Source organism: Ambystoma mexicanum, chromosome 6p (assembly GCF_040938575.1).
Source record: "Ambystoma mexicanum isolate Mex_15411 chromosome 6p, UKY_AmexF1_1, whole genome shotgun sequence".
In the NCBI taxonomy this organism is placed as follows: domain Eukaryota; kingdom Metazoa; phylum Chordata; class Amphibia; order Caudata; family Ambystomatidae; genus Ambystoma; species Ambystoma mexicanum.
The window spans coordinates 1328352972-1328372508 of record NC_090935.1 but is presented as its reverse complement, the minus strand read 5'-3'; the positions used below and the strand labels follow the sequence as shown (position 1 = coordinate 1328372508).

Here is a 19537-nt window from a genome sequence, read left to right as displayed (position 1 = left end):
TACACCAGACGACGAAGCATTTCCACATATTGGAGTAGCAATATCTGGTGTTAAGCTTTCTTGCTTCTTTAAGTATATCCATGCATCTCTGCTGAAGGTGGAGGTGCCCGAACTCTATGATCTCAGGAGCCAGGCTGCTAAATTGAGAGTTTGCAGGCATGGATGAAGTGTTTCCCCCTTGTCCTGCGATAGCATGTTGTATGGGCAAGGTAGTTTCATCGGAGGGGAGATTGACATCTCCATCAGATGAGAGAACCAGGGCTAGCGGGGCCACCAATATCATGATAACTGGTTCTTGGTGCATCTTGTGCACTATCTTGTTGAGTAGAGGAGTCGGGGGGGGGAAAGCGTAAACAAATTTCCCTGACCATGTTATGCACAGACCGTTCCCCTTGGAGAGGTTCTGAGGGTACCTGGAGGCGTAATCTGGGCATTGTGAGTTCTCCAGAGTTGCGAACAAGTCGATCTCTGGGAAGCCCCATTCTGCGAAAACGTTGGAGACTATGGGCCTCATTACGAGGTTGGAGGTAGCCTTGCCGGTTTTACCGGCAAAGCTACCTCCAAACTCGCATACGGGTCCGGCACCCGCAAATGGGCAATTGCCGGGCTATTCTGGCCCAGCCGGACCCAGTAATTGCCCTTTTGCGGGTGCCGGGCCTGGTTCATTCCCATTCCCATTTGAGCCCCATAGGGCTCAATGGTAATGGGGCGGGTGGTAGCATTGGTACCGTTAATAACGGTACAGATGCTACCATCATGTTCTGCTCGCGGGTGCCGGTACGGCCACCAGGTCAGACCTGGTGGCTGCAAGCAGCAGAACGGCGAGCAGAACTCCTAGTATGGCGGTACGGTAGCAACGGTGCTGGTAACGATACCGACGCCGTGGTTGCCTTACCGGCATACTTGTAATGAGGCCCTATGTCTTCGAGTAGTCGCCATTCGTACTCTGTGGGTAGAGGGAAGTCTCTGCTGAGCACGTCTGTCAGAAGATTGAAATCCCCTGGAATGTGTTGAGACAGGAGGAACATCTTGTGTTTGAGAGCCCACTTCCAAATGTTCTGGGACAGTTTGGATAGCCCTGGAGAGTGAGTGCCCCCTTGTTTCTTCAGGTAATACATGGCTGTGGTGCTGTCCAAGAGGACCAGTACTGTCTTTCCCTGCAACTGTGTCTGAAAAGCCTTCAGAGCCTTGAACACCGCTAACAGCTCCAACAGGTTTATGTGGTTGGATGCTACTGCTAGGGACCAAACACTGTGCGCCCTCTGCTGAAGGAGGTCAGCCCCCCAGCCCGTGAGAGATGCATCCGTAGTGAGAGTGACTTCTGCTGCGGGGTGGCAAAGGTCTTCCCCTTCAAGAGGTTTTCCCTCGACCACCACTGCAGAGAGAGAACAACGGCTGCAGAGACAACCACTAGATCGTCCCATTGTCCGCTGGCCTGACACCATTGGCTGTTGAACTACTCTTGCATGGGGCACATGGGCAAACGAGCGTGACGGACCAAATAAATGCAGGATGCCATCATTCCTAACAGTTGCATGGCTTTGCGTACCGTCACCTCCTGACTGGCTACATATTGAGGCATTTGAAACAGCATGTTTTGAACCCTCTTGTTCAAGGGGAAGACAAGGCTGTCTTCTGTCCGAATTAGGGCCCCCAGAAATTGCTTGACTTGGCTGGAGTCTAAGCTGGACTTCTTCTTGTTTATGGAGAATCCCAGACTGAAGAGTAGGTCTATTGTCCTTTAGGTGTTTGACAGGCATGTTCCGTGTGAATCCCCTATTATGAGCCAGTCGTCGATGTAAGGATAAACCAGGATGGATAGCCTTTGCAGGTGAGCTGCCGCTACTGCCAGCACCTTTGTAAATACCCTTCTAGGGGTGTCACTGAAACCCTTCCTTTGCCACAGCTCTGTCCTATAGGTGGATACTGGTTAGAGGCAGCTGACCGCTGTCCTTGGGATCATGTGTTACCTGTTCCGTATTGGTTGTGTGGGGAAGGTGGGTAGGATTGTCTATGAAAGGAGCGGCGAGAACTCTCACCTCGCTGCTGAAAGGGCCTTTGAGTTATTTGGTTCAAATATTTCAAAGTCTCATGTTCTTTTTTCTCTAGCGCCTCATCTACAGCTTTACCAAACAGGTTAGATTTTTCCACCGGTTTGTTGATGAGAGACGCTTGTGTTTCTGACTTGAACCCTGAGTTTTTTAACCATGCGTGCCTCTTCAAAAGGGTACCTTGGGCCAGAGTTCTCCCTGCTGTCTCTGCAGCATCTAGGGTGTTCTTAAGGATATTATGATTTACCCTCTGACACAACCGTGAGAAAACATGAACGTTCTGGTTCGGGGACCTCATGCAGGCCCTCCGGGAGCAGGTTCCACTGAATATTGCAATAGCTGGCCAACAGTGTGGTATTGCTGGCAATTCTGGTGGAATAGGCTGCCGCAGTAGTGACATGCTTTCCCAGGGCATAAAGTTTCTTGCAGTCCTTGTCCAGCGGTGACTCACCCGTGGACAAGGGTACCCCGCTCTTTGTCTAGTTATAGTGACCACTAGGGAATCCGGCGTGGTATTTCCCTGAATGTAGAGAGGGTCTGTAGGGGAGGGCCAAAAAGGTTTCTCCACCCGTGGGTTCACAGCCCTTGTTTGTGATGGCGTCAGCATAGAAGGGGTGATACGCCATTTAATGGAGTTCAGTAAAGGAATAGCCTGAATAGCAGGTGGCTTCTCCTTCAGAATATCCTGCACAAAGTCTTGCACTGCTTCTTGCATGGCAATCTGAAAATGTTCAGCCGCTTTTTTCAGAATGCCATTAAATGCCATCTGTTCATCTATAGGAGACGCCTGTCTAACAGCTGGATATGCGGGAGGATCCATGCATATTGTGTCTGGATCCAGGGTATTGGTAGGTGACATCCATGGTGGGTTATCCACTGGTGGCTCATCCCCCAATCTGGGGCCGGGTCAGTGGGGTCCTCAAAGGGATCATCTTCCTGTAAAAAGGGGTCCTGAGGAACCTCTTCCTGATCCGTCAGGTCAAACACCTCCTCAGGAAGAGGATAGGAGGTCCTCTGAAATTTAGGCACAGTGGGGTAGAAGTCCTCTAGGTCTCTTAGGCGTGGTAAACCTTTCTGAAAAGTCTACGAATTTGGAAAGTGAATTCATACACCCCTCAAACCTGGTCCATAAGGAGGAGCTAGAGGGGTCTAGAGGGGGGAAGGGATCCTATTGGAGGATCTACATGCCTAGACCATCGAGATTTAGCTAAGAGAGTCTTAGCTAGTGGCTAGGGGCCCTCAGAATAGTCTCCCTGCCTTTCTCGGTGTGTGGACGTGTCTTTCGACCTGTCTTTGTGCTTATTAGCCGCCGAAACAATCTTTGCGAGACTCTCGTGGATGTTCGGCATCTCTGGGAGGGGTTTCGGCTGTTCTAGTGGCTTCGCCATAGTTTTTGACGTTGCCGGGACCTTCTGCGTCGCCACGCTCTTAGGAGGCGTCTCGACGGCCTTATGAATTTTGTTGCTGACGCCCTTGTCAGTGGAGTGCCTAGACGCATGCCACTTACGTGGTTGCGGGGAGGGCTGCCGATATCGTGGATCGGCGGGTTCCCGCAAAGAAATCGGCGTACCCGCTCGCATCTTTGACCATGCCGATTAGTCTGTCGAGGCGGTACAGGGGGTTGTGTGTTTAACCTTGTGAGTAGTGGGTATGTCCCTGTCGCCGGGATGTACACTCCCCATAGCAGAACCGACGACTCAGAGCGTGGTCACTCCGTAGATAGGTCGATGGCATCCGTGTCGAAGCCACGGCTGTCGCTCAATTCCTCATCACTCTTGGCGCCTGCTGCAGCAGGTTAGCTACCCTCGACTTGCATCATAGCGTAGGCCACCCACTGTTTAACTCAACGGTCTTTAATTGTCTTAGGACGAAAGCTGACAAGACCGACAGGACGCCTCGTGGTGATCTCGAGAGAGACACTTATTGCATCTCCGGTGCGTATCCTTCCAAGGGTACTTGCCTTTACAAGGGCAAAACTGTCCCGTCCATATCTCAGGATTATAGCGACAGGAAAACCAGAGGGCCAAAGAGGGGGAGAAGGAAATACATTCTTGAAAAGAAATGGAACACCGGACCCCACTCTCCCTACTGTATAGGCAGGCCAGAAGGCCCGGCCACGTGGTCGGCACCTCGAAGGGAGCACCAGCTGTTGAGTGTGGAGTCGTCTTCCACGATCTTCGGCGGTTGCAGATAAGTAGTCGTCGATGAAGGGGACGAATACATGTATATATAAACGACCGGAGGTCGTGGACAAAGTCTTTAAATTGCAATTTGTAAGAGCTCTGCATAAGGTGACCAGCTAGCTGGGTGGAAAAAAACAATCTGAGGGACCTCGACGTGTGAGGGATTTTGGATACACTACACGTCACCTTAGGGATAGTATTACAGGCACGCCCATGTTGACGTCCCCTTTCGATCCTCGAAAGACAAGATGCAATACTCCGCGATTACCACTAGATGTCGGACTATATGCACAGCATGTGATTCTAAGCAGATTCACAAGCATCAGAAACATGTTTACATTAAAGAAAAATTCTATAGACTACTTTCTCCCACAGTGTCATGATGCCTACTCCCGGAGCACCAGGCGAGGCCCAGCACCCCCGGGAGCAGGCATCATGCCCCCGGGTAAAAGCCCAGCGGCCCCTTATAGGGGCTCTTTGGACTCTGTCCTGGCGCCGTTGGCGCCAGGCTCATGTTGGACATCAGTCCTGGCGCCATAGGCGCCAGGCTCATAAAGGAAGGTGTTTTGTGCACTTACCTGATGCAGACCATGCTGCAAGATTCTGGCCTCCCTGAGACCTGAAAGGGACTATTTTTTCATTGGGACTATTTTGCCACTCGGGCGTGGCCAGGGAAGGATACTTACCTGGAACTACTTTGGGGGCTATTTAAGCCATGCCCAGACAGTAGCTCACGCTTCGCGTTGTTCTGCATCCAAGCAGCTGAACGCTCACCGTGTCTGCTCCTGCATCTGGTCTCCAGCCACGCCCGCCTCGATCCTGGAACACCTGTAAGGAAAGAAGAGAAGAGAAAGGTGAAAACCAAGAATTTTATCAAACTTCTTACCTGCATCCGGAACCTTCACGCCAGCGTTCCTGAGAAAAGACTTTCATTTAAAAGCACCGCGTTGCTCGCTGCAGCGCCGCGCTTCACTCACCTGTCCTCGGGAGTTCTTCTGGCTCCACCGCGACTGTCTGCACCGGTCGCCACATCTCTGCGCCTAGGGGAGAGAAGAAGAGACAAAATGTGAGCAGAAGGAACATATGAGGAACGCCTAATTTTATGCCATAACACTTACCGGTCTTCTGTTGGTGGACCATTCCTCATTTTGGGTCGGCGCCGCTTCGTTGGCAGGTACCGCACCCCGGCCCCTATGGGGAAAGGACGAAAGACATTACTGGAGGAATATAAAGACATTAAGAGGGATCGCCCCCATCGCTAACTCACCTGAGTTTACCATCGGCAATTCAATCCCTCAACGCATCGCCTTCATTCTGCACCTGAAATCAAGGACAGATCACAGGTTAGGAAGGCAACAGAAAAGGAGGCTCAATACTTGAACTTTTGTAATCTTCATACTTACGGCGTTCCGCTCGGAAAAGTCAAGTGGATTTTGCCAGCGCCATTCTGAAAACCAGTGAAGTAACTGGACAAACACGCGCCCCTGCACCAGAAGCAGGATGGAGAGTTCATCCTTTCAAACCATAAGGTGAGCTTCAACCGGGGATTTCGAAGGAAGTTAGAGAAGAACGAAGGGGGGAAGGGGGGAGCAAGCACACTATTCTGCAGACTGTTAATCCCCTTTCTCATCTGCAGAAGGATATTCCTACGGGCCAGACAAGCAAGATTTGAGGGTCCTGTTCAGTCGGTGTTCCGAGTTCTGCGCATCACGCTCGAAGAGGCCACTGCAACCCAGACTACACCAGCGCCTCCGTGGGAGTCAGGTGAGCGTTACAGAACGCAAAGCCTTCCTACAAATTCCCACCCAGGCTCTATGGAAACTTCTGAGACTGATCAGTTGGCCCAACTACTGGGGGAATTACGGGCCGAAGTACAAGCCGCTCGTCAAGAGACTAATGCTCTCAGGAGGGAAGTGATTGTATCAAAGGAAAGAACTGATGACCTGGCTAGACAGTTTTTGCAAGGTCAAGCTGGACACACTCCTCTACCCGGTTCCGGGGGGAACCCCGCTCCTGTGGTTCCCAGTAACCCTGTGCAGATTAATCTACCTGGAAACATGCCGCTGGCCCCACCCGAACGCTTTGCTGGGGACCCCAAACGATTTGCTGTATTCATGAATCAGTGTTGTTTGCACTTCCTATGCAGACCTGGGGCCTTCCCTAATGACCAGACCAAGGTAGCCTTTGTATTGTCATATCTCAGCGGCTGTGCTGCCGATTGGCCAGTTCCACTGGTTACTCAAGATGACCCGATTCTCCGTGATTTTCAAAGATTTCAAGCAAGCATGGAAAAGTTATTTGCTCGACACTCTCAGGGGCAGGCTCTGGATGACGAACTCCTATCCCTGCGACAGGGCAATCAGGACCTCCTATCCTACATTGCAACCTTTAATAGACTAATTGTGGAAACTGGGTGGCCAGAGGATAAAAGAATCACGTTATTTTATCGAGGTCTACGCGGAGAACTTAAAGATGTCCTGGCCCAAGTTGTAAATCCGCCCCAAGAATGCACAGAATATATAGACTTAGTGGTCCAATTGGATCACAGACTTCAAAACAGAAAAGCAGATCGGTCCAAGTTTGAGACCAGGGTGTTGGTCAAGACCCATGCTAACTCCAAGGGTGCTGATGTCTCTGAGCCTATGCAAATCGGAGGGGTTAAAGGACCTTTAACTCAAAAAGAACGTGAAACAAGACGGCAGATGCAATTATGTCTTTATTGTGGGTCCTCTGGACACTTTCTACGAGATTGCCCGGCAAAGCCGCCCAAGAAGGTGGTAGGAGCCGCTGATAAAAACCATGAAGACTCTGTTTCGGGAAACGACCATGCCCGACAAGCGTAGGAGTCCGCTTGCCGAGCTTGAAAACTAACTCTCAGACCTCGCATTTCATTGTGCCAATGGTCCTCGTAGATCCGGAACAGCCTAAGCGGTTGCATGCAATAAAGGCATACATCGATATAGGAAATTATGTGGATCGTGAATTGGTCTCTAGGATTAACCTCCCTCTGCGTCCTAAAACCAGCAAAGATGTCATCACCACAGTCGATGGAACCGAAATTGCCTCTGGACCGGTAACACATTCCACTGCTGAGGTGACACTTATAGGTCCGGACGGCCATCGGGAGGCAGTTGTGTTTGATGTAATCAAGGTGTAACGCTCACCTGACTCCCACGGAGGCGCTGGCCTGGTTCGCGCTGCTGTGACCTCTTCTAAGGTGATGCGCAGGGTTCGGAAGATGGACTGGACCGGGCCCCCAAATCTGGCTTGTCTGGCTCGCAGAAGTATCCTTCTGTAGGTGAAAATAGGGGATTAACTGTCTGCGGGGTAATGCAATCAGCCTCCCACTTTCCCCTCTCACCCTCCTCGAAACCCTTCTGTGATTCCTCGTAGCGTCTCACCTTAGAGTCTGGAAGGACAAGCTCTCCATCCTGCTTCTGATGCAGGGGCGCGTTGGTATCCAGTTACTTCACTGGATTTTCGGTTTGGTGAGAACCAAACTTGCTTGGCTTCCAGGTACTTTTTTTGATAAGAGGTTCCCCTTGTGTCCATGCATTAATGTACTAATGCTAGTGTCTTTTTCCCCATAGGGGCCGGGGTACGGAATGCCGGGGAACAGGCACCGACCCGAGATGAGAGGTGAAATCCTTGTAGAAATCAGGTAAGTCTTTAATGAGCGTTTTTTGGTAATGTCTTTTCATTCGCTCATTAACGCTGATGTCTTTTTTTCCCCTTAGGGGCCGGGGTCCGGAAATGCCAGGATGCGGCGCGGACCCGAAATGAAGAGGGAATGAATCAACAGGTAAGTCTTAACATGGAGATTTAGCTTTCCTTATTCCCTTCTCTCTCTCACCTTTTGTTCTGGTCTTTTTCTCCCTAGGCGCTGGGGCGTGACTGCGAATCCGGATGATCGCTGCTGAACATGGAGGCGCCCAGTAAAGGTGAGTGGAATGCGGCGCTGCAGCGATCGACGCGATGAGCTTTTAAATAAAAGTCTTCCTTTTCAGGATTGTCGGCGAGATGTCTCCGGGATGCGGGTTTAGCAGGTAAGGACTTTTCCTTCTTCTGTTCTCTTCTTCTCTTCCTTTGCAGGTGATCCAGGATGCTGGCAGGCGTGGCAGAAGTCAGGATGCAGGAGCACGTGTGGCGAAGCACGTGTGGCTGTTCGGGTGGGGTTTAAATAACCTTGGAAGAAGTTCCAGGTATGTATCCTTCCTCCAATCAGGTATGTATCCTTCCCCGACCACACCCGGATGGTAAATTAGTCCCACAGGTAAAGTAGTTCCTTTCAGGCCTCAAGGAGGCCGGGATCCTGCAGCATGGTCTGCATCAGGTAAGTGCACCCAAGCACATCCATAATGTCTTTTATGAGCCTGGCGCCATAGGCGCTAGGACACTGTCCAAAGGGCCCCTATATGGGGTTGCTGGGTCCTTCCTTGGGGACTGGATGTCCGCTTTCGGGGACGCAGGGCTTGAACCGGCTCCCCGGGAGTGGGCATCATGACAGCCCTCCCCCCCCCCAAGGCCCCTCCCAAGGTTGTTCCCTCCGGGGGTTTTGGTTTGTCTGGGAAGAGTCGGTGGAATTTCCTGACTAATCGAGGTGCATGCACATGGTCGCTGGGTTCCCACGACCTCTCCTGAGGTCCGTACCCCTTCCAATCAATTAGGTAGAACAGTTTTGACCTAAACATTTTTGAGTCTAAAATGTTCTTCACTTCGAATTCGGGCTCCCCATCTATTAGAATAGGTTCTGGAGGTTTGAGTAGTCGGGTTCCGGGTACCACTGGTTTCAGAAGTGACACATGAAAAACAGGTTGAATTCGCATACTAGCTGGTAAATCAAGTTTAACAGCCACTGGGTTAATTATTGCCGTAATAGAATAAGGTCCCAGATATTTTGGGTTAAAAGTTCGAGGCCCTTTGAGTGGTAAATGTCTGGTAGCTAACCACACTTGATCCCCAATCTGATACGGGGGTGCTTCACTCCGATGTAGATCAGCATTCTTCTTGTATTTTCTCTTGGCTTGTTGTAAATGCATAGTTGCCTCTTTGAAGGCTTGGGTAATTGTAGAATGCAGATGTTCTACTGCAGGCATTCCGAGGTTCTGAGGCGAGTCAAGGTTTGAGGTTCGAGGGTGATGCCCAAACAAAGTATAAAAAGGACTGTGGCCAGTTCCAGAGTGTACCGAATTACTATATGCGTATTCGGCTATCCAAAGAATGTCTTTCCAGTTGCTTTCAGATTGCTGTAACATACACCGTAAGTATTGCTCAAGGGTCTGATTTGTCCTCTCGGTCTGACCATCGGTCTGAGGGTGGTGACTGGTCGATAATCTTACGTCGATCTGCGCCATTTGACAACATTTGCGCCAGAAGTGGGAAATTAATTGGCTTCCCCGGTCAGAGATTAGTATAGATGGGAATCCATGTAGCCGAACAATATTTTCGAGGAATTCTTTGGCTAGGACAGAAGCTGAAGGTAAACCTTTCAAAGGAATAAAGTGGGCCATTTTGGAAAACAAATCCACAATTACCAGAATAGTATTGTACCCCGAACAAGGAGGCAGGTCCGTAATAAAATCCATTGATAGGGTGTGCCAGGGTGCTGGCGGTATGTCTAGAGGTTGAAGGAGACCGGCTGGTCTTTTCATTTGACTTTTATTTTGGGCGCAAACACCACAGGACATCACAAAAGATTTAACATCTTTTCGCCAAGAGGGCCACCAAAATTGTCGTTTCACCTTTTCCTCTGTCTTGGCAATACCGGGGTGTCCCTCTATTAATGCATCATGATAACCGGAAATAACTAGTTCGTGTAATTCCTTATGTGGCAGGAATAAGCGTCCTTGAAAATAAGGTAAACCATTATCTATGGTAAAGTCTGATCCCTTTTGTATCCAATCCTGTAAGGTTGTAGGGTCCAGGAGTTGTTTCACTCTGGCTTGAATCTCTTCAAGCGTCTGTAACAAAGTTATGCCTAGAATCCTCTGTTCGGGAATTATTGGTACTGGTTCTGAGTTTGTATCAGATTCTCCCATTCCAATTCGGGATAAGGGTCTGCTTTGCCATTCTTGCAGCCAGGTCGATAGGTAATCACGAAATCAAATTCAGCGAAAAACAAAGCCCATCGGAGCTGCCGTGATTACTGAGCCTTGGCGGTTTTCAAATACTGTAAATTCCGGTGATCACTGTGATGTCGAGCGCCAAGCAGATAATGCCTCCAGGCTTTAAAAGCGGACTTAATGGCTAACAGTTCTTTGTCCGTGATTGCATAATTAACCTCGGGTGCCGAGAATTTTCTGGACCAAAATGCTACGGGATGCAGTTGGTTGGTTTCGGGATCTCTTTGGGACAGGACAGCTCCCATGGCTAGGCTGGATGCGTCAGTCTCGACGACATAAGGGAGATCTGGACGCGGGTGTTTCAATATAGGTGCAGAGGTAAACTTAGCTTTTAAATCCTGAAAGGCCTGCTCGGCTTCTTCAGACCATTCAAAACGTTTATTTTTCCTCAAGAGTGCAGTAATGGGTTGTACCACGCGTGAAATTCCGGGATAAACCTGCGATAGAAATCGGCAAAGCCGAGCATGCTTTGAACCCCTTTTACAGAGCTAGGTGATGGCCATTTGAGGATGGCATCCACTTTTCTTGAGTCCATTCGGACTCCGTTGGGTGTCAGGATGAAACCTAGAAACTCGACTTCTGTGGTATGGAAAACACATTTCTCCAATTTAGCAAATAGTTTGTGTTGGCGCAGTTTTTCAAGTACTGCCCTGACGTGTTTTATGTGATCAGATTCCGAAGAGGAGTACACCAGAATGTCATCGATATATACGATAGGGGTGTCACAGTATTAGTTTTACGACGGTATGATAACCTTCTTGCCAAATGACGGTATATCATGGTTATCGCGGTATAGCAGGTGGAGTTAACCAATCTTAACAAATATTTTCTAAAAGGTCATAAATTGTCAGATTTATCATCACAAACAAAACCAGGAACCCAGGGCCAGAATTGGGCTTTTCAACATACTTTCCACTGAAATGCCACCCCTTGCTTCCACCAAACACAAACGCGTGTGGAGAGGAGGAGGGGGGAGAGCCCTGCTGCGACTGGCAAAGCAAACTGAATAGCTTTTCTTAAGTGGTAATTTAGGCTTTTAGCTCCTCCACTGTCTACTGGTGAAGATGAACATGTTGCCTTATTTATAACCTGCATGCCCCAGATCAGTGGAGGCTGATGGTAGTAATAAGCTTGTGCGCATACTCGCACACTCTCTTTACGTTATAGCCTTTAGTTTACTTGCGGGCCAAAAGGTGTTCAGTAATCACAGACATTACCCTTTGGTATGGCAGCAGGGAATACCCACAGAGAGGAGTCAATTTCGCAGTGTGACTTATTATATGTTAGTTCAATGATAGAACCAGGGACATCCCCCATTGTCATATGTTTAGCAAACATTATACATTATAAATATATATAAACCCCAAAGCCGCCAACCCAAAGTAAACCCCTTTCCTTCTTGGCACTGTATTTATTCTTCCTATTGCTAACATATTGATTTTGTGCCAGGCAGGTGTAGTTTATGGAATGACATTAAAAATTGCTCCAACTGAAATTACTTGGCAGATGGCACATCCAACAATGCAAGACCAAAACTGCACAGCACTTGCTTACTGCAGCTTTCCAAATCAGATTGAAAAGCACACTTAACGGTATACCGGTATAAACAATGTGACGGTTATTATTGTTCATTTGAGTGGTTCACGGTATCTTTAACGGTATACTGTTATACCGTTACATCCCTAATATACGACAACACAAACATCGATGAGTTCCCGAAGGACATCATTCATGAAGTATTGGAAGGCAGCCGGCGCGTTACACAATCCGAAAGGCATCACCTGGTACTCGAATAATCCGTATTTAGTACGGAAGGCAGTTTTCCATTTGTCGCCTTCTTTAACTCGTACCAGATGATAAGCCCCCCGGAGATCTAACTTGGTTTATATGCAAACGTCCTTCACCTGGTCAAGGAGTTCAGGGATCAGAGGCAGAGGATAACGGTTTTTAACCGTTATCTGGTTCAATGCGCGGTAATCGAGAAAAGTTCTAAGGTCGCCTTCTTTTTTGGGCACGAAGAACAAAGCCGAGGATGCCGGGGATTTTGACGGGCGAATAAAACCATTAGCTAGGTATTGATCCAAATATTGTCTCAAATGCAGATTCTCAGGTTCGGTAAGGGCATAAATCCTGCTACAAGGGGGTTGTGCACCGGGCACCAGATCGATTTGGCAATCGTACGATCTGTGAGGAGGTAACGTGTTGGCCTGTTCCTTTTGGAAGACGTCCTGAAAGTCTTGGTATTCCGGAGGTAGTTGCATGGAGGCAGAGGTTACAGATGCTAGATTAATCTTCAGGTTTTCTGGGTAGCAGGTTTGTGTACAATCCGGGAAGGTTATTCTCTTAGCTCGCCAATCAATTTGAGGATTATGTGTCTCTCACCAAGGGATTCCAAGAATAACCTGAAACTGTGGAGCCTTGATTACATCAAACACAACACCCTCCCGATGGCCGTCGGGACCAATAAGAGTCACCTCAGTAGTGGAATGAGTTACCGGTCCAGAGGCAATTTCAGTTCCATCGACTGTGGTGATGACATCTTTGCTGGTTTTAGGACGGAGAGGGAGGTTAATCCTAGAGACCAATTCACAATCCACATAGTTTCCAATAGCCCCACTATCGATGTATGCCTTTATTGCATGCAACCGCTTAGGCTGTTCTGGATCTACGAGAACCATTGGCACAATGAAATGCGAGGTCTGAGAGTTAGTTTTCAAGCTGGGCAAGCGGACCCCTACACTTGTCGGGCGGAGTCGTTTCCCGAAACAGTCTTCATGGTTTTTATCAGCAGCTCCTACCGCCTTTCGGGGCGGTTTTGCCGGGCAATCTCATAGAAAGTGTCCAGAATTCCCACAATAAAGACATCATTTTAACTGCCGCCTCCTTTCACATTCCTTTTGAGTTAAGGGTCCATTAACCCCTCCAATTTGCATAGGCTCAGAGACATCAACTCCCTTGGGATTAGCATGGGTCTTGACCAACAACCGGGTCTCAAACCAGGACCGATCTGCCTTTCTGTTTTGAAGTCTGTGATCCAATTGGACCACTAAGTCTATATAGTCTGTGCATTCTTGGGGCGGATTTACAACTTGGGCCAAGACATCTTTAAGTTCTCCGCGTAGGCCTCGATAAAACAACGTGACTCTTTTATCCTCTGGCCATCCCGTTTCCACAATTAGTCTATTAAAGGTTGCAATATAAGATAAGAGGTCCTGATTGCCCTGTCGCAGGGATAGAAGTTCGTCATCCAGAGCCTGCCCCTGAGAGTGTCGAGCAAATAACCTTTCCATGCTTGCTTGAAACCTTTGAAAATCAAGGAGAATCGGGTCATCTTGAGTAACCAGTGGAACTGACCAATCGGCAGCGCAGCCGCTGAGATATGACAATACAAAGGCTACCTTGGTCTGATCATTAGGGAAGGCCCCAGGTCTGCATAGGAAGTGCAAACGACACTGATTCATGAATACGGCGAATCGTTTGGGGTCCCTAGCAAGGCGTTCGGGTGGGGCCAGCGGCATGTTTCCAGGTAGATTAATCTGCACAGGGTTACTGGAAACCACAGGAGCGGGGTTCCCTCCGGAACCGGGTAGAGGAGTTTGCCCAGCTTGACCTTGCAAAAGCTGTCTGGCCAGGTCATCAGTTCTTTCCTTTGATATTATTAATTCCCTCCTGAGGGCATTAGTCTCTTGACGAGCGGCATGTACTTCGGCCCGTAATTCCCCCAGTAATTGGGCCAACTGATCATTCTCAGAACTTTCCATAGCGCCTGGGTGGGAATTTGTAGGAAGGCTTCGCGTTCTGTTACACTCACCTGACTCCCACGGAGGCGCTGGCCTGGTTTGCGCTGCTGTGACCTCTTCTAAGGTGATGCGCAGGGTTCGGAAGATGGACTGGACCGGGCCCCCAAATCTGGCTTGTCTGGCTCGCAGAAGTATCCTTCTGTAGGCGAAAATAGGGGATTAACTGTCTGCGGGGTAATGCAATCAGCCTCCCACTTTCCCCTCTCACCCTCCTCGAAACCCTTCTGTGATTCCTCGTAGCGTCTCACCGTAGGGTCTGGAAGGACGAGCTCTCCATCCTGCTTCTGATGCAGGGGCGCGTTGGTATCCAGTTACTTCACTGGATTTTCGGATTGGTGAGAACCAAACTTGCTTGGCTTCCAGGTACTTTTTTTGATAAGAGGTTCCCCTTGTGTCCATGCATTAATGTACTAATGCTAGTGTCTTTTTCCCCATAGGGGCCGGGGTACGGAATGCCGGGGAACAGGCACCGACCCGAGATGAGAGGTGAAATCCTTGTAGAAATCAGGTAAGTCTTTAATAAGCGTTTTTCGGTAATGTCTTTTCATTCGCTCATTAACGCTGATGTCTTTTTTTCCCCTTAGGGGCCGGGGTCCGGAAATGCCAGGATGCGGCGTGGACCCGAAATGAAGAGGGAATTAATCAACAGGTAAGTCTTAACATGGAGATTTAGCTTTCCTTATTCCCTTCTCTCTCTCACCTTTTGTTCTGGTCTTTTTCTCCCTAGGCGCCGGGGCGTGACTTCGAATCCGGATGATCGCTGCTGAACATGGAGGCACCCAGTAAAGGCGAGTGGAATGCGGCGCTGCAGCGATCGACGTGATGAGCTTTTAAATAAAAGTCTTCCTTTTCAGGATTGTCGGCGAGATATCTCCGGGATGCGGTTTTTAGCAGGTAAGGACTTTTACTTCTTCTGTTCTCTTCTTCTCTTCCTTTGCAGGTGATCCAGGATGCTGGCAGGCGTGGCAGAAGTCAGGATGCAGGAGCACGTGTGGCGAATCACGTGTGGCTGTTCGGGTGGGGTTTAAATAGCCTTGGAAGAAGTTCCAGGTATGTATCCTTCCTCCAATCAGGTATGTATCCTTCCCCGACCACGCCCGGATGGTAAATTAGTCCCACAGGTAAAGTAGTTCCTTTCAGGCCTCAAGGAGGCTGGGATCCTGCAGCATGGTCTGCATCAGGTAAGTGCACCCAAGCACATCCATAATGAGCCTGGCGCCTATGGCGCCAGGACTGATGTCTTGTATGAGCCTGGCGCCATAGGCGCCAGGACACTGTCCAAAGGGCCCCTATATGGGGTTGCTGGGTCCTTCCTTGGGGACTGGATGTACGCTTTCGAGGACGCAGGGCTTGAACCGGCTCCCCGGGAGCGGGCATCATGACACAAGGCTCCACAGTTTCAGGTTATTCTCGGAATCCCTTGGTTAGAGACACATAATCCTCGAATTGATTGGCGAGCGAAGAGAATAACCTTCCCGGATTGTGCACAAACCTGCTACCCAGAAAATCTGAAGATTAGTCTAGCGTCTGTAACCTCTGTCTCCATGCAACTACCTCCGGAATACCAAGACTTTCAGGATGTCTTCCAAAAGGAACAGGCCAACACGTTACCTCCCCACAGATCGTACGATTGCCAAATCAATCTGGTACCCGGTGCACAACCCCCTTGTAGCAGGATTTATGCCCTTACTGAACCTGAGAATCTGCATTTGAGATAATATTTAGATCAATACCTAGCCAATGGTTACATTCACCCGTCAAAGTCTCCGGCATCCTCGGCTTTGTTCTTCGTGCCCAAAAAAGAAGGCGACCTTAGAACTTGTATCGACTACCGCGCATTGAACCAGATAACTGTTAAAAACCGTTACCCTCTGCCTCTGATCCCTGAACTCCTTGACCAGGTGAAGGACGCTTGTGTTTACACCAAGTTAGATCTCCGGGGGGCTTATCATCTGGTGCGAGTAAAAGAAGGCGACGAATGGAAAACGGCCTTCCGTACAAAATATGGATTAATCGAATACCAGGTGATGCCTTTCGGGTTGTGCAACGCGCCTGCTGCCTTCCAATTCTTCATGAACGATGTCCTTCGGGAACTCATCAATGTTTGTGTTGTCGTATATATCAATGACATTCTTGTGTACTCCTCTTCGGAATCTGATCACAGAAAGCATGTCAGGGCCGTCCTTGAGAAATTGGGCCAGCACAAACTGTTTGCAAAGCTGGAAAAGTGCGTTTTCCATACCACCGAGGTTGAGTTTCTTGGATTCATTCTGACACCTAAAGGGGTCCGAATGGACTCACGAAAAGTGGATGCCATCCTCAAATGGCCATCACCTAGTTCGGTGAAAGGTGTCCAAAGCATGCTTGGTTTTGCTAATTTTTATCGCAGATTTATCCCGGAATTTTCACGTGTGGTACAACCCATCACTGCACTCTTGCGAAAAAATAAACGCTTCGAATAGACCGAAGAAGCTGAACAGGCCTTTCAGGAATTGAAAGCTAAATTCACGTCCGCACCTATTTTGAAGCACCCGCGTCCCGATCTCCCTTATATAGTCGAAACCGACGCGTCCAGCTTAGCCATGGGAACTATCCTGTCTCAGAGAGACCCTGAAACCAACCAACTGCACCCCGTAGCATTGTGGTCCAGAAAGTTCTCGCCGCCTGAGGTAAATTATGCAATCACTGACAAGGAATTATTAGCCGTTAAATCCGCCTATAAGGCTTGGCGGCATTATCTTCTTGGCGCCAGGCATACCATCACCGTGATCACTGATCACCGAAACTTACAGTATTTAAAAACTGCCAAGGCTCAATCGTCACGTCAGCTCCGATGGGCTTTGTTCTTTGCTGAGTTCGATTTTGTAATCACTTACCGCCCCGGCTGTAAGAATACAAAGCGGACGCGCTATCTCGAATAGGAATGGGAGAAATAGACACAAACTCAGAACCTGTGCCGATAATTCCCGAACAAAGAATTTTGGGGATAACCTCTTTACAAACCCTTGAAGACATTCAAGCACGGGTAAAACAACTCCTGGACTCTACAGCCTTGCAGGATTGGATCCAAAGGGGGTCTTACTTTTCGGTCAACGATGGCCTACCTTACTTCCAAGGAGGCTTATTTCTGCCAGAAAAGGAATTGCAAGAACTGGTTATTTCCCGTCATCATGATACCCTGATGGAAGGACATCCTGGCATTGCCAAAACTGAGGAAAAAAATTAAACAACAATTCTGGTGGCCTTCCTGGCGAAAGGATATTAAATCTTTCGTGATGTCCTGTGGAGTTTGCGCCCAAAACAAAGGCCAAAAGACAAAACCCGCCGGTCTTCTTCAGCCTTTAGACATTCCACCAGCACCTTGGCACACCTTGTCACTAGATTTTATCACGGACCTGCCCCCTTGTAATGGATACAATACTATTCTGGTTGTGGTGGATTTATTTTCCAAGATGGCCCATTTTATTCCGTTGAAAGGATTACCTTCAGCTTCTGTCCTAGCCAAGGAATTCCTCGAAAATATCATCCGTTTGCATGGATTCCCGTCCATACTAGTCTCCGACCGGGGAAGCCAGTTTATTTCTCATTTTTGGAGAAAGTGTTGTCAACTGGCACAAATCGACGTAAGACTCTCAACCAGCCACCACCCACAGACCGATGGTCAGACGGAGAGAACGAACCAGACCCTTGAACAATACCTACGATATATGTTGCACCAATCGGAGGGTAATTGGAAGGATATTTTATGGGTGGCCGAATATGCATACAATAACTCGGTACACTCTGGAACTGGACAAAGCCCCTTTTATACCCTATATGGACATCACCCTCGTACTTCAGACCTGGACTCACCTCTGAGCCTTGAAATGCCCGCAGTGGACCATTTGCATTCCACGATAACTCAAGCCTTCAAGGATGCAACTGCACATTTGCAACAAGCGAAAGGGAAATACAAAAAGAATGCGGATCTGCATCGGAGTGAGGCGCCTCCATACCAAATAGGGGATCAAGTATGGTTGGCTACCAAACACTTATTGCTCAAGGGACCTCGAACTTTTAATCCAAGGTATTTGGGCCCTTACTCGATCAAAGCTATAATTAACCCAGTGGCAGTCAAGCTCGATCTACCAGCTAACATGCGGATTCACCCCGTTTTTCATGTGTCACTTTTGAAACCAGTGCAACCAGGAACCAGATTAATAAAGCCACCAGAACCAATCCAGATAGATGGGGAGCCTGAATTCGAGGTGAAGAACATTTTGGATTCTAAGATCTCAAAATCAAAACTTTTCTATCTAATTGATTGGAAAGGGTACGGGCCTCAGGAAAGGTCTTGGGAACCCAGCGACCACGTACATGCACCTCGGCTGGTAAAAAGGTTCCATCGGAATTTCCCAAACAAACCGAAACCTCCAGAGGGAACGACCTTGGGAGGGGCCTTGGGGGGGGGGGGGGAGTGATGTCATGATGCCATACACCCCAAAGCACCAGGCCAGGCCCAGCACCCCCGGGAGCAGGCATCATGCCCCCGGGTAAAAGCCCAGCGGCCCCTTATTGGGGCTCTTTGGACTCTGTCCTGGCGCCGTTGGCGCCAGGCTCATGTTGGACATCAGTCCTGGCTCCATAGGCGCCAGGCTCATAAAGGAAGGTGTTTTGTGCACTTACCTGATGCAGAGCATGCTGCAAGATTCAGGCCTCCCTGAGACCTGAAAGGGACTATTTTTTCATTGGGACTATTTTGCCACTCGGGCGTGGCCAGGGAAGGATGCTTACCTGGAACTACTTTGGGGGCTATTTAAGCCACGCCCAGACAGTAGCTCACGCTTCGTGTTGTTCTGCATCCAAGCAGCTGAACGCTCACCGTGTCTGCTCCTGCATCTGGTCTCCAGCCACGCCCGCCTCGATCCTGGAACACCTGTAAGGAAAGAAGAGAAGAGAAAGGTGAAAACCAAGAATTTTATCAAACTTCTTACCTGCATCCGGAACCTTCACGCCAGCGTTCCTGAGAAAAGACTTTAATTTAAAAGCACCGCGTTGCTCGCTGCAGCGCCGCGCTTCACTCACCTGTCCTCGGGAGTTCTTCTGGCTCCACCGTGACTGTCTGCACCGGTCGCCACATCTCTGCGCCTAGGGGAGAGAAGAGACAAAAGGTGAGCAGAAGGAACATATGAGGAAAGCCTAATTTTACGCCATAACACTTACCGGTCTTCTTTTGGTGGACCATTCAAGCATTCCTCTGATATCTGTCGCCTTCTTGAGGAACTGGACCTTGACGTCCTCGGTCTCACTGAGACATGGTTCACACCCAGCTCTGTCACCAGCTTTGACACACTCCTACCTGACGGTTACAAGATCTTCTCTGTGCCCAGGCCCAACCGCGC

At 49.2% G+C, this 19537-nt stretch overlaps 1 protein-coding gene and 1 long non-coding RNA gene across 3 annotated transcripts in view; one reads left to right on the top strand and one right to left on the bottom strand.

Annotated features, from left to right (window-relative positions):
* Positions 1-19537, top strand: part of LOC138510377 (coiled-coil domain-containing protein 171-like) — a 3784015-nt gene that overhangs the window by 2178483 nt on the left and 1585995 nt on the right. The window lies entirely within an intron of this gene.
* Positions 1-19537, bottom strand: part of LOC138510379 (uncharacterized) — a 129875-nt gene that overhangs the window by 94914 nt on the left and 15424 nt on the right. The gene's annotated exons all lie outside the window — the stretch shown is intronic.